The sequence below is a fragment of the Triturus cristatus genome, chromosome 3_1 (genome assembly GCF_964204655.1).
Source record: "Triturus cristatus chromosome 3_1, aTriCri1.1, whole genome shotgun sequence".
Lineage (NCBI taxonomy): Eukaryota > Metazoa > Chordata > Amphibia > Caudata > Salamandridae > Triturus > Triturus cristatus.
The window spans coordinates 305,954,862-305,968,606 of record NC_140583.1 but is presented as its reverse complement, the minus strand read 5'-3'; positions in this window follow the sequence as shown (position 1 = coordinate 305,968,606).

Sequence of the window (13,745 nt, the reverse complement as noted above, 5' to 3'; positions counted from 1 at the left end):
TTTCGACCGATTCGAATGTTTACTTTGATCTAACAACCAATCAGAATCGCGCTCGCGCACGGCACCGTACGCGTACGGTAAGCTTACCGTAAGCGCTCGGAGCACGCCCACAGATATATATATATTGATTTAAATGCTATTTTCTCAGGAAATACTGAACAGATTTACACGAGACCTTCAAAAGGCACATCCCTGACCTGAGGGCTACCTCTCTGCCAAATTTCACATAATTCTGTTCAGCCGTTCGGGCTGTAGCTCGGACTAAAGGTCCTATGGGAAAATGCATGGGGAAAACGCGTTTTGGGACCCCCTTTTTTCTCAGCCCCCGCTTGACGAATCCCCCCGAGACTTTCAGGGTAGGAGCGGAGCGTAGCGCCCCATTCGTTTTGAAAAATTCGCGAGGATTCGTCAACCGGCGCCAAAGTTATTCCAAATAGAATGTTGCGGATTTCCTATGGAAACACGGTCCTAACTATAACTATCTACTGGCGACCGCCAGTAGATAAGATATATATATATCCCATCACCCCAAGGGATTCTATAGATATCTTTAATGAGCAGGTGATATCTCAAATTAGACATCTTAACCATAAAGTTCAAAATACTAAGCTCATGCTAATACTAAGCTCAAATACAACAGGCATCAATTGATGAAAAAACTACAGACCAACAACTAGACAGTAATCCGCAACTCCGATAAAGGTGGCAACATTGCGATTTTAATAGCCCTTGATGTAACGTCATTATACAAAAGTATAAATCACAAATATGGAATGAGAGCATGTGAACCTGCTCAAATGCTACAACATAGCAAAATATTGGTTGAGATGGTCAATTTCTATCTCAACAACAATGTCTTTATGTTTAGCAACACACTTTACCAACAAACACGTGGGGTGGCAGTGGGAGCCAGTTTCTCCCCCAGCTACGCATATTTACACATGGGCTGGTGGTAGGAGCTGGTTATTGGCACCACACACAGCATGTATTCGAAAGACAATGTTATGTTATGGCTCCGTTTTATCGATGATTTATTTATAATTTGGAAAGGCACAAAGGAAATAGCCACTGAATTTGTAACAACTATTAACAAAAATGATATCAATCTGCATTTTAATGCTACAATCAGTGACAAATCTGTAAACTTTCTTGATGCACAAGTGTATATTTTAAAGGAGAAACTTGAGACCACGGTTTGCCACAACGAGACTGCACGCAATTCAGTTCTGCATACAAGTAGTGTCCACCCTAGGCACCTAGTTGATAGCATCCCCTGCGGGGAGATGTTAAGATTGAGAAGGATCAGTAGCAACAGCGAGGATCTCAAGGTTGCCCAATCAGCTAGCAAATTAAGATTTTATGAACGTGGCTACTCGCATAAAACAATAAACAGGGCAATCACCAAATCCATGACACTAGGGAGGAAAGAGCTCCTTAGAGATAGACAAAGCAATCCCATGGGTGAATCTGATCAGCCCATAGATAACAGCAACTCTAGAAAAAAGACACAAGTGGCCAATGAATTTAGAATAATCCTAGGCTACAGTAGACAGGAGCTTAGACAGGAGCTTAGCCTGAGGTCTATAATCAAACGCAACTGGCCCCTAGTGCTTAGTGATCCAGTGATTGGACCTATACTACCGTACAAAGTAGCAATCACACATAGAAGGGGACCCTCTATGAGAAAAAGCCTCGCTAAAACCAGCCCGGAAACAATTGAGGGTACTAGCTGGATGGCGCAATGGAAAGGCTTTTACAAATGTAAAACATGTAAAGCCTGCCAACAAGGTCTGAATAAAACAGCTTTCTTGACCCCATTTGGCAACAAAGAACGTAAGATCACTAAAATCTTGACATGCAAAACTGATCACTCATTTATGTGTTACAGTGCCTGTATGGCTTACAATATATAGGGAGTACTAAACTCCAAGCACACAAAAGGGTTCTTCAACACGTGAGAGCAATGACGAATCAGGATGGCACACACCTGGTAGCGCGCCATTTTAAGGATTATCATAACTCGAACACTCGGGAACTCAAATACTACCTTATTGACGCTGTCCCACCGAGCAGCAGAGGGGGTCATAGAGAAAATAAGCTAAGAAAACTGGAGACACGCTATATTTTAGAACTTGACTCCAATCAGCCAGGGGGGCTCAATATATTGGAAGTCCTCTATACATGCCTCTAAACCAATACCAACACAACAAGTAAGCTCTGTCGCAGAACGAATTAGAGCGAAATCCAGTGTTATGACCTTCAATATTAACATCAACAATGTGAGACAGGCAGGAATACCTACACACAGTGAAAATTATCTCACATTGGTAGTGCATAGGTCAAATGTTTGGTCCACATATACTGTAGTGACAGTTTTTCAAATTCAAAAGATTGCAATGACAGGCTGTCAACATAATCAATGATGGCAGAAATTAGAAAATCAGGTATGCATACCAATATTAAGTCATGAACATATGAGTTATTAAACTGCCAAGTCGGAGTATATTTAAAAAAAATACACTAAAAAGTAAGGGAACAAGAATCGTTATTTTATAGGACCGTATTTAACAATAAAAGAGTTCTCTAATGAACTATACGTTGCACTTAAGCACTTTGACACCATGTTAGAGGGTGAAAATACGAGATGCACTTTATGTTCTTAAGTTAACTGCACTTGCACTTTATGCGGTCATTTTGCACATGTACAGAAAACCAGACGGGCCACAGGGTTACTTGAAATTACAGACACTTAATTTAAGTGTTGGTGACAACAATGACATCAAGAGCATCATTGTATTGTACAGATATTACAAACTGCGATAGAACTGATGTCCTTCTCCTCGAGCCGAATCATAAAAAGCAAAAAGCAAATAACAATGTAATATAAATATTTTGAAAATAATGTTTATGCTTTTAAGGATCTTTACAAAATTAGCGTAAACAAAGCAATGATTTGACAATGTACAAATGTTTCTTTCATGTCTATGGCTGCATTTTGTTAGCACCTTGCACTTGTCACTTTAAAAAGATCAGATAGAAGCAGCGTCGCTTGTCATGTGATCAAGGCTCGCCAGAGCCAAAACCCATAATGGCTGCATTTGAATAATAAAACTTTTGCACTGATTTGGTGGTCCATGCCCGTTTGTGGGAGGAATTCCAAGGAAGCAACGGAATCGAAGATATATATATATATATATTTCAAAATCTTTATTCGACCTATTTGTGGGCTACAAAAGAAAACCACAATACAGCAATACAATAATACAAACAAATATAAAAGAACAGCAGCAAGATATCAAAATGAATGAAAAATGTCCTAGCAGCAAGAACTGGAGAGCATACATTTTAGTAAGTTGAAGCACAATCAAATATTGTCAATAAAAGATTCATCCTGCATTCAGTAAAGTTGTTAATAGAGATATTTGTTCATCAGAAATCTTTTCATTTCTATTTTGAAGCCAGTAGTCGAGGGATTGGTTCTGATAGTGGATGGCAGTGAGTTCCAAATTCTAGGTGGCAGGCCAGAGAATGAGCGGTTGTATGTTGTCTTCTTGTTAAGCTTCTGCGGTTTCAGCAATAGTGAACTGGCACTTCTCAATGAGTGACTGCCCCCTGACCGCTCCAGTCTATTGGCCAGGTAAATGGAAGTGTTGTGGTGCAAAGCCTTATGAGTCATGTCGGCTATTTTCAGCTTGATCCCTGATTCAAGTGGGAGCCAGTTTAACATTTTTAGGTCTGGACTGATGCGATCAAACTTCCTGGATGCTGGGACTAGTCTAGATGCTGAGTTCAGTACAGCTCTTAATGTTGCCAGCCTAGTTTCGGGCAGGCCTGCAAGAGTAGCCATCCCATAATCTAATCTGAAATTGTACTGCCATGCGAAGGTCGTCAGGGGGCAATAAAGGTTTAATTTTCTTTTGGTTGCTTAGCTGATAGTTGTCTCCCCTGGTTGTTGTGGTGATATGATCTTGCATATTCATATGTTTGTACAGAGTTATACCAAGCGATCTCATGGAGTCGATGGTGGTCGCAATACACTTGAGAGCTGTAAGTTGTTTGAGCCATAACTGTATTGGGATAGAGCACTTGTGGGGGGAGATCAGGAGGAATTCCGTTTTGAGGGCGTTGAGCATGAGGTGGTTGTGAGTTAGCCAATGCTGAGTTTGAAGCAGGGTGTGGTTGAGAGCCTTGATGCCTTCGGGTGCTGAGATTTTCAAGTGTTGTCAGCAAACATCATAAAGATTATTTGAGTGCTTTAGAATTTCCATGAGGAGTTCTATAAACAGATTGAATAGCGTAGGAAAGAGAGTGGATACTTGAGGTACTCCGATACAGACCGGAGTGGAATTGGAGAGGTTATGCTTGATTTTTATTCTTTGAAATCTGTTATGTAGGAATGGCATAAACCAGCTTGCAACGGGTCTAGATAGCCCCATCCTTGCCCCCAGAAGGCTGATCATGCTGACATGTTTGATCATGTTGAATGCAGAGGACAGGACCAGTAGTATAAGGATGCATGATTTATTTTGATCAAGCAGTCTCAGGGCATCATCAACAATATGTGTTAGCGCTGTTTCAGTGCTATGACCCTTTCTGAAGCCAGATTGGCAATCGTTCAGAAGATGGAACTTATCGATATGGTCACAGAGTTGTAAGTGCACACATTTTCAAGGACCTTTGCTAGTATAAGCAGGTTGGTGATGGGACGGAAGTTATTGAGGTTTACATGATCTGCATTAGACTTTTTGAGTATAGGAGTGACCTATCCTATTTTTAGACAGTCCGGCATCAGGCCCTGAGATAGGGATGCATTAATAATCTTGCTCCAGGGTGGTAGGATGGAGGATTTTAGTTATTTGGCAAGTTTAGAGGCCACAGGATCAGAGAAATGGTTGGAGAGTTTTAGCGGTGTTATAATGTTGAGTATGTCGACTTCGTCTGGATTTTTTAAAGCATTCCCTCTAGCATTGTTGGATGGGATGGGGATTGGAGAGGGAATGGTTTGGAGGATGTTCTTTGTCTTTCCCTTGAAATGGGTGGAGAGGTAATTTCCACAGAATGTTGATACTTTGTCTCCCGAGTGCGAGTTTGGGTTGCGGGTTGCGGGTTGCTAGTTGCTTGATATGTTCAAATAGTTTTTTAGGTCTATTTTTGGCTTCATCTAGTTGTTTCTTGAAGTATTTTGCTTTGGATCTTCGAATGTGTTTGTTATAGGCACTTCTCGTCTACCTCAGATGCTTAAAGTGAGAGATGGAGGGAGAGATTCTCCAAGTTCTCACGGCAAGTCTTAACTTGCGTCTTTCTTCATTAAGGATTCAGTTGAACCATGGTTTGCAGGGGAGTCCTTTCTGCTGTTTCAGATCAACTGTGTCGAGAATATCTGACATAGATCAGAAATAGTGTTAACATTTCTCAGGTGTCTGGTCCATTGTTTGGTTTTACGTGGTTGCCCCGTCGCACTAATGTGTTTCCCAAGATAAGGAAGGAAACTAGATAGTGATCAGACCAGTCACACGGGGGTATGGATTCCATTTGTATGACATTGTCTTTGAAGATGATACGGTTGAGTGCTGAGCCTCTATTATGTGTAGGGCCATTACATGATTGGGTGAGATTGAGGTCCAAGAGGAAGGCTTTGAAGGTGTTCAATAGATGGTCATTAGTGTCATTTCAGTGAATGTTCATGTCTCTGAGGAAGATCTGTTTGGTGTATACGTCTGAATTAGATACGATGGGCTCCTTTAGCTGTTCGATGAAAGGAAGATTAATACCAGGGGGTGGTATAGAGTGTGTAGAGTGCGTACTATCTTGTTGTTGTTCCATATATCAATACCTAGATATTCACACAAGGGCATTGGAGCAGTGTGAGTTTGTTTCATGGTGAGCGAGGAGTGGAAGATGCATGCTACACCGCCTCCTGTTTTTCTTGGTTTATCTAGTCTGGTGATGTCACAGTTAGGTGGAACTAGAATATCCATAATGGGCGAGGAAATATCATTGAGCCAGGTTTCCGTTAAGATTAGGAGGTCAAGGTCTTGGCAAGGATGAGATCAGCAATGTCTGCAGCATGTTTAACCCCTGATCTGCAATTGAGAAGCATGGACTTGATATGAGATTTGTCGTTAGTGTCTTATGATGAGTAGTTGGGAGCTGTAGAAGAGTACACCTGTTCAGAGTTCTAAGACTGGGTTCTCTGAGAGGTTTGGAGGGGTTGGTCTGGATAGTGAACTGAGAAGGGGTCGGGTCCACAGGAATGGGGTTGTAGGAAACTAGTAGGGAGTCCCTGCATCCAAAAAAGCAAAATTGGAAGTTGCTCATTCTCTTACATTGCACCTAAGACATGGAACCACCTCCCTCAGCACATCAGAGCCCCATCTTCACATTTTAGTTCCACAAGAAGCTGAAGACCTGACTCTATATATGAGCACATTGGGACCACAATGCTACGCAGCTGCCCAAGTACCTCAATACGTTTTTGGGTTATTAGTGCGCTATACAAATCAACATAACATAACATCTCCATCTTAGATGGTTTATTGTTGGCTGTAGAGCATGTAGTACTGTAGGTGAATATAGGCTATATGTCATTGTCTCGCTACATCTCATAGTAAGGGGTCAAGAAAACAGAAAAGCAGGGTACAAATTGAGGGAAATAAAGAGGTTAAAAAAGTTTGCATGGGAGGTGTTCACCAATAGATAAAAATGGAGAAAGCAAAAGAAAACGTATAAAAAATAAACTGCCAAATCAGAATGCGGAGAACAGCATGAAAACAAAAAAAGCTAAAGGGAAAAATGTACGGGAAATTAAAATGGGCAAAGGAGAAAAAGAGCTATCAGAGGGAGACATTAAACAAAGTTTTAAAAGTAAAACCTAATAGAAGTAATACAAATTGAGAGTAATCCCATTGAGAAGTAATAGATATATATATATATTTGTCAGAAAGATATACAGTGATTCTTTGTGGTCTTGGGATAGGGTCTTGATCTTAAAGGTATAATAATAGGCTTCTCAGTGTTTGAAGTCATATGCATGGATACGTTGGAACATCTATTTGTAGTTAGGGTGTGTTGATTAGGGTCTGTGGTTCTGTTGACTTTGGGTGCCTGAGTGTGGTTCCATATTTCTTCTGTTTAGAGGTAGTGAGTATAAGTTTCTGGGGATCGGCTTTGATAAGCTGGAGGTCTCTCTCCATGGCGTTGAGTTTGTCCTCCAGGGTATAACTGATCTTATAGGAGCAGGCATGGCTTGAACTGGAGATGGAAGTCGTGGGCAGATTTTCTGGGGTGGTGGGATAGCCGGGAGTGACCTTGTAGGGGGCAGGAGAGATGGGGGAAGAGGGAGGGGGTTTTGGACCAGAATTTGGGAGCTGGGAGTGATGGTAGGTAATGGAGATGAGGCAGAGGAGGTGAGGTATGAAGGAGGGGGTTGTGGGCCAGAGTTATGGGAGCTGGGAAAGATGGTAGGTAGACGAGATGGCAGAGGTCTTCATGTCTAATCAGTTACAGGATTTGGGTGTTGCTGGTCATTAAATGTGATCATGTTAGTGGGAGAGGTAGAGTGAATCTACCTTTGTGTTATTCAAGCATGAGGGGAGGGAGCAGCAGTCCCTGGATAGATGGATGGAGGTGTGTGGTCTCTGACAAGCTCACAGTCTTGTATAATAGTTTCGCTACTCCTGTGAGATGCAGGAAGGGGCATGGGAGATGGGAGGATGGTAGGTGAATGGGAAGAGACAACGCTATGATGAGATGGTCTGTATTGGATGGCGGATGGTGGTAAATTCAACAACCAGCGAAGAAAACAATTCTCCTCTGCTTGTAGGGAGCAGCTTTCATTAAAGTCCCACACACCTGCACTGTAAGTAGCAGTGCTAATACACTGTGAATTATACACCTTCAGGGCTGGCAAAAGTGTCCCTCTAGTACCAGGTCAAATAAGATTGCACACTGTCCCTGCAGCTCTAGAGAGTATAAGACTAGAGTTGTTGATCTGAGAATGCCAAAACCCTGAAGAGCAGAAGGTCATGCCTAGGTAGTGAAAAATGTCAACACTCTTAAGTGCATGCCCCTTAATGATAATTTTATTTAATCTTGTTAGAATGTAAATAAGGATGCTTGTTGTCCAAAGTGGTATAGGCCTGGAGGTCCTTGAATATTCCTTTAACAGTTCTTATGGCCCATTGATCTAAAAAGGAAACAGATATTATATTGTCATCAAGAGCATTTTTTTTAAACATAGAATATCTGTAGTATCTGAGTCAGTCCCATGATCCTCAAAAGATGCCTTCTATCACAGGATATGTAGTGCTGTTCACAGCAGAAGGATTCTAATGTTCTCTGTGAGAAGAAGAATACAGCTGCAGTTCAACTACGGGAAACTGCACAGTTTTATCAAGAATGTAATGCCTATTTATTAACAGCAATAGTGTGACCAGCATGCTGAGTTATGTTAGGATGAAAAACACGGCAATAGCAATCCAGATATATGACCATGGTGGTATTAAATATTTCTGCTACTAACAGTCAAGTATCCCTCAAGAGCAAAGGAACATGAAAATAGGGACGAATGTTAAGTGCCACACCTATACTCTATTCCTAAGGAAGTAGGAAAAGGACAAATCCTTTTTTTAAATATATATAACCCTCACCCACTGTAATAGTGGCATGCTTCATCATCGGGTTCACCCTTACTCCTACAGGTCAGGGTGGGTTTGACCGTATTCCAGGGAGCTCTTAGAAGAATATTAAATAGGGAGCATAACTTTAAATAAAAATTCCTCAGCCACTGTTAAGGTTTCCCTTTATTTGTTGGGTGGATGTGAATTATTAAAAATATATAATACAACTGGGGCTTTAGGATGTAATGGGCCTATGATCCTAAATTCTTTAGTTTCACCAACATGTTTCAGCCCTACACTAAGGGCCTAAGAAGGTCCTTGGCTTTCATCAGGGTGGATTCGTATTTTAGTACTCCCCCAATGACGTATTTTACTTGATTTTGTGCAGCATGCACATGTTATGAGGCACACATGATGGGGAGGTGTGCGTGTCACGTTTGAAAAGCCACATGGGGGCATATTTTAATTTTGCCATGGTATTTGTGTTTACAGGTAGAATCCTGAGTGGCAAGTATTACACTGTCTGCATATGTTTTGCGTAAATCTGCATAATATATGTTTAATCAACCCGGTGATGAAGCATGCCACTAATAGAGTAGATGAGGGTTATATATCAACTCCAGGTTTTGGTGATTTTTCCAAACCTATGGATCATTGTTTCGAGTAAGTATTAAATATTAGTCATGAAACCAATAGCAAACAGAAAGCCAGCAGTGGCGTTAAACAGCTGTGAAGTGTGTCAGTATTTTCTCTAATTAAGAGTGAGATTCATTCTCATAGAGTGTTATTTCTTGAAAAGGCATCATTTCAATTACAGTTGACTAATTTGGTGTTTTTTGGGTTTTTTTAAACATATTTTATTGAAATTTGGTCAATACAATCACTTTCCATATACACAGTGTATGGTTGCAAATCTTAAGCCCTGCACTAGGCCCCATATAACTGTGTTTATCATATCGATATAACTGAGGTACATGGGTTTTTGGTACAACATAAACGCTACTTACAATGTCCGTCATGTCAATACCATATACATGTGTCATTTCGCAAAAATGCAGGTAGCATCATCGTTATAGTATATCCTAAAGTTTATTTCTCGGCTTTACATATTAGACCAACTTTAAAACATAACATATCCCACCCCCCTCCCATGAACTCAATAAGGCTTGTAGTCTTTACAGTCGCAACGCACATCGCACTACACACCAAGTATATATATTATCCTGCTGCGGACACATTATACAACCTTATAAGAGCTCTACTGCTTATTGTACATCAGTTACTTCCAAATTGTTAGATCTCTGTTGCATTAAAGTCTTCCATTAAAACATTCCATTCAAGTGATATAGGCTTCTTGTGCAGGCCACGCTGCTCCTCTCTTTGTAGTTCTATACCTTCGGCTATGCCCCATCTGACCACCTCATTGTACCACTCTATAGATGCTGGTGGTTTCCTCGCCTTCTACCACATTGTTAATGTTCGTTTAGCCAATATCAGTGCCAGATTTATAAAGCGAGATGCAGGGTCACCGCTTTTCATTTTGATACCCACGCCTAGCAAACAGTATTCCATTGTGCTACTTCGCCTTCCTGGTGCTATTGTGTTTAATATTGTGTGGACTGTAGTCCAATAGTGTGCTATTTTTGGGCAAGTGTACAGCATATGAGGCAAATTAGCATTAGTGTCTTGACAGCGGGGGCATACATCTGACATTTGTGGAAACATGACACTAAGTCTGTGATGGGATAGATACGCCCGGTGTACAATCATTAGTTGGATAAACTTGAATTTCGGGTTTCTTGATACCTTCCTGGGGTATTCGAGAATATTTCCCCACTCCTTATCCTTTAGCGCCCTTCCTATATCAGCACACCATTTTTCCCTAAGGGTTTGTAATGGCACTGCCGTATGTGCCTTTATCCCATGAACTAACCATTGTGTTAGGTGACTGCCATTACCCATTAAAACCGCATTGCTTTCCTCCAATATAACAATGCCACCTTCAATATTGGAATCTTACTATTAGGCAGCAAGAGGGTATGTACCTTAACCCGACCCCATACCGATTGTGTCATCCCAATTTCCTGTAAATTGTGCCCTGCTATCCAATACGCCAGGCATTGTAGTTGACTTGCGTAACAATATGTTTTAAAGTCCGGGACCCCCATTCCCCCACTCTTGGTATCAAGCTGGAGCTTGGAAAGACCTATTCTGCGTCTTCCAGCACCCCAGATCAGTTCAACTAACAATGTGTTCAGTGTTTTAAAAGTATGCACAGGGAGTACTAATAGTATGTTCATAAAATAATATAGTAAGCTGGGAAGCATCACCATTTTAATAATAGTCACTCGCCCCGCCACAGACAGCGGTAGAGGTGTCCAAACTTTTATCTGTTATTTGAGTGTGTTGATCGCGCATGCAATATTGCCATCTATCATATCTTCCGCGTGTCTGTAGATATTAATACCCAGGTATCGGAAAGTTACTGGCGCTGTTTGAAATGTCCATTGACCAAACTTTAATGGGTCCTGCCGGGCAGAGTCTGTGAAGGAGTATGCATGGGACTTTATATCATTAATAGACAACCCTAATAACAACTGAAATTTCCGAAATATATCCGAGACAGGTGTATGGTCCCCCCGTAGGTCTGCAAAATATAAAATAATGTCATCTGCATAAGCCGATATAATATGTGTTTCATTTTCCGTGCAAATACCCTCTTGTACTGCTAGTGCACGAATTTTAACTAATAGTGGTTCAAGGGCCAATTTGAATATTAGAGGCGAAAGTGGACAGCCCTGTCGTGTCCCTCGTGCCACTTTGTATTGTGAAGAAATATAAGTACCTGAGCGCGCACAAGCAGTTGGGTTCGTGTACAAGGGGGTAACCCATTTCGTGTATGTATCTGGTATTCCATATTTTGGTAGAGTACTAAACATGTACCTCCAGTGTAGAGAATCAAATGCCTGTCGTAGATCTAATGAGATACATCCTTGTGTAGTTGTTTGAGAAGGCAATTGTGTCATCAGTTGATGTAGTCTACGAATATTTAAAGCTGTACTTCTGGGTGGTATGAATCCACATTGATCCATGTGTATTAATTGTGGTATAAATTGCTGTATTCTATTAGCCAATAGTTTGCTTAGAATCTTATAATCTATATTTAAAAGCGACAGAGGTCTGTATCCTGACATGTCCGTATTTTCTCTTCCCGGCTTCAATAGAGAAACCACTACTGCTTGTAGTGTTGAGTGGGGCAGGGTGCATGGCTTGAACTGGAGATGGAAGTCGTGGGCAGATTTTCTGGGGTGGTGGGATAGCCGGGAGTGACCTTGTAGGGGGCAGGAGAGATGGGGGAAGAGGGAGGGGGTTTTGGACCAGAATTTGGGAGCTGGGAGTGATGGTAGGTAATGGAGATGAGGCAGAGGAGGTGAGGTATGAAGGAGGGGGTTGTGGGCCAGAGTTATGGGAGCTGGGAAAGATGGTAGGTAGACGAGATGGCAGAGGTCTTCATGTCTAATCAGTTACAGGATTTGGGTGTTGCTGGTCATTAAATGTGATCATGTTAGTGGGAGAGGTAGAGTGAATCTACCTTTGTGTTATTCAAGCATGAGGGGAGGGAGCAGCAGTCCCTGGATAGATGGATGGAGGTGTGTGGTCTCTGACAAGCTCACAGTCTTGTATAATAGTTTCGCTACTCCTGTGAGATGCAGGAAGGGGCATGGGAGATGGGAGGATGGTAGGTGAATGGGAAGAGACAACGCTATGATGAGATGGTCTGTATTGGATGGCGGATGGTGGTAAATTCAACAACCAGCGAAGAAAACAATTCTCCTCTGCTTGTAGGGAGAAGCTTTCATTAAAGTCCCACACACCTGCACTGTAAGTAGCAGTGCTAATACACTGTGAATTATACACCTTCAGGGCTGGCAAAAGTGTCCCTCTAGTACCAGGTCAAATAAGATTGCACACTGTCCCTGCAGCTCTAGAGAGTATAAGACTAGAGTTGTTGATCTGAGAATGCCAAAACCCTGAAGAGCAGAAGGTCATGCCTAGGTAGTGAAAAATGTCAACACTCTTAAGTGCATGCCCCTTAATGATAATTTTATTTAATCTTGTTAGAATGTAAATAAGGATGCTTGTTGTCCAAAGTGGTATAGGCCTGGAGGTCCTTGAATATTCCTTTAACAGTTCTTATGGCCCATTGATCTAAAAAGGAAACAGATATTATATTGTCATCAAGAGCATTTTTTTTAAACATAGAATATCTGTAGTATCTGAGTCAGTCCCATGATCCTCAAAAGATGCCTTCTATCACAGGATATGTAGTGCTGTTCACAGCAGAAGGATTCTAATGTTCTCTGTGAGAAGAAGAATACAGCTGCAGTTCAACTACGGGAAACTGCACAGTTTTATCAAGAATGTAATGCCTATTTATTAACAGCAATAGTGTGACCAGCATGCTGAGTTATGTTAGGATGAAAAACACGGCAATAGCAATCCAGATATATGACCATGGTGGTATTAAATATTTCTGCTACTAACAGTCAAGTATCCCTCAAGAGCAAAGGAACATGAAAATAGGGACGAATGTTAAGTGCCACACCTATACTCTATTCCTAAGGAAGTAGGAAAAGGACAAATCCTTTTTTTAAATATATATAACCCTCACCCACTGTAATAGTGGCATGCTTCATCATCGGGTTCACCCTTACTCCTACAGGTCAGGGTGGGTTTGACCGTATTCCAGGGAGCTCTTAGAAGAATATTAAATAGGGAGCATAACTTTAAATAAAAATTCCTCAGCCACTGTTAAGGTTTCCCTTTATTTGTTGGGTGGATGTGAATTATTAAAAATATATAATACAACTGGGGCTTTAGGATGTAATGGGCCTATGATCCTAAATTCTTTAGTTTCACCAACATGTTTCAGCCCTACACTAAGGGCCTAAGAAGGTCCTTGGCTTTCATCAGGGTGGATTCGTATTTTAGTACTCCCCCAATGACGTATTTTACTTGATTTTGTGCAGCATGCACATGTTATGAGGCACACATGATGGAGAGGTGTGCGTGTCACGTTTGAAAAGCCACATGGGGGCATATTTTAATTTTGCCATGGTATTTGTG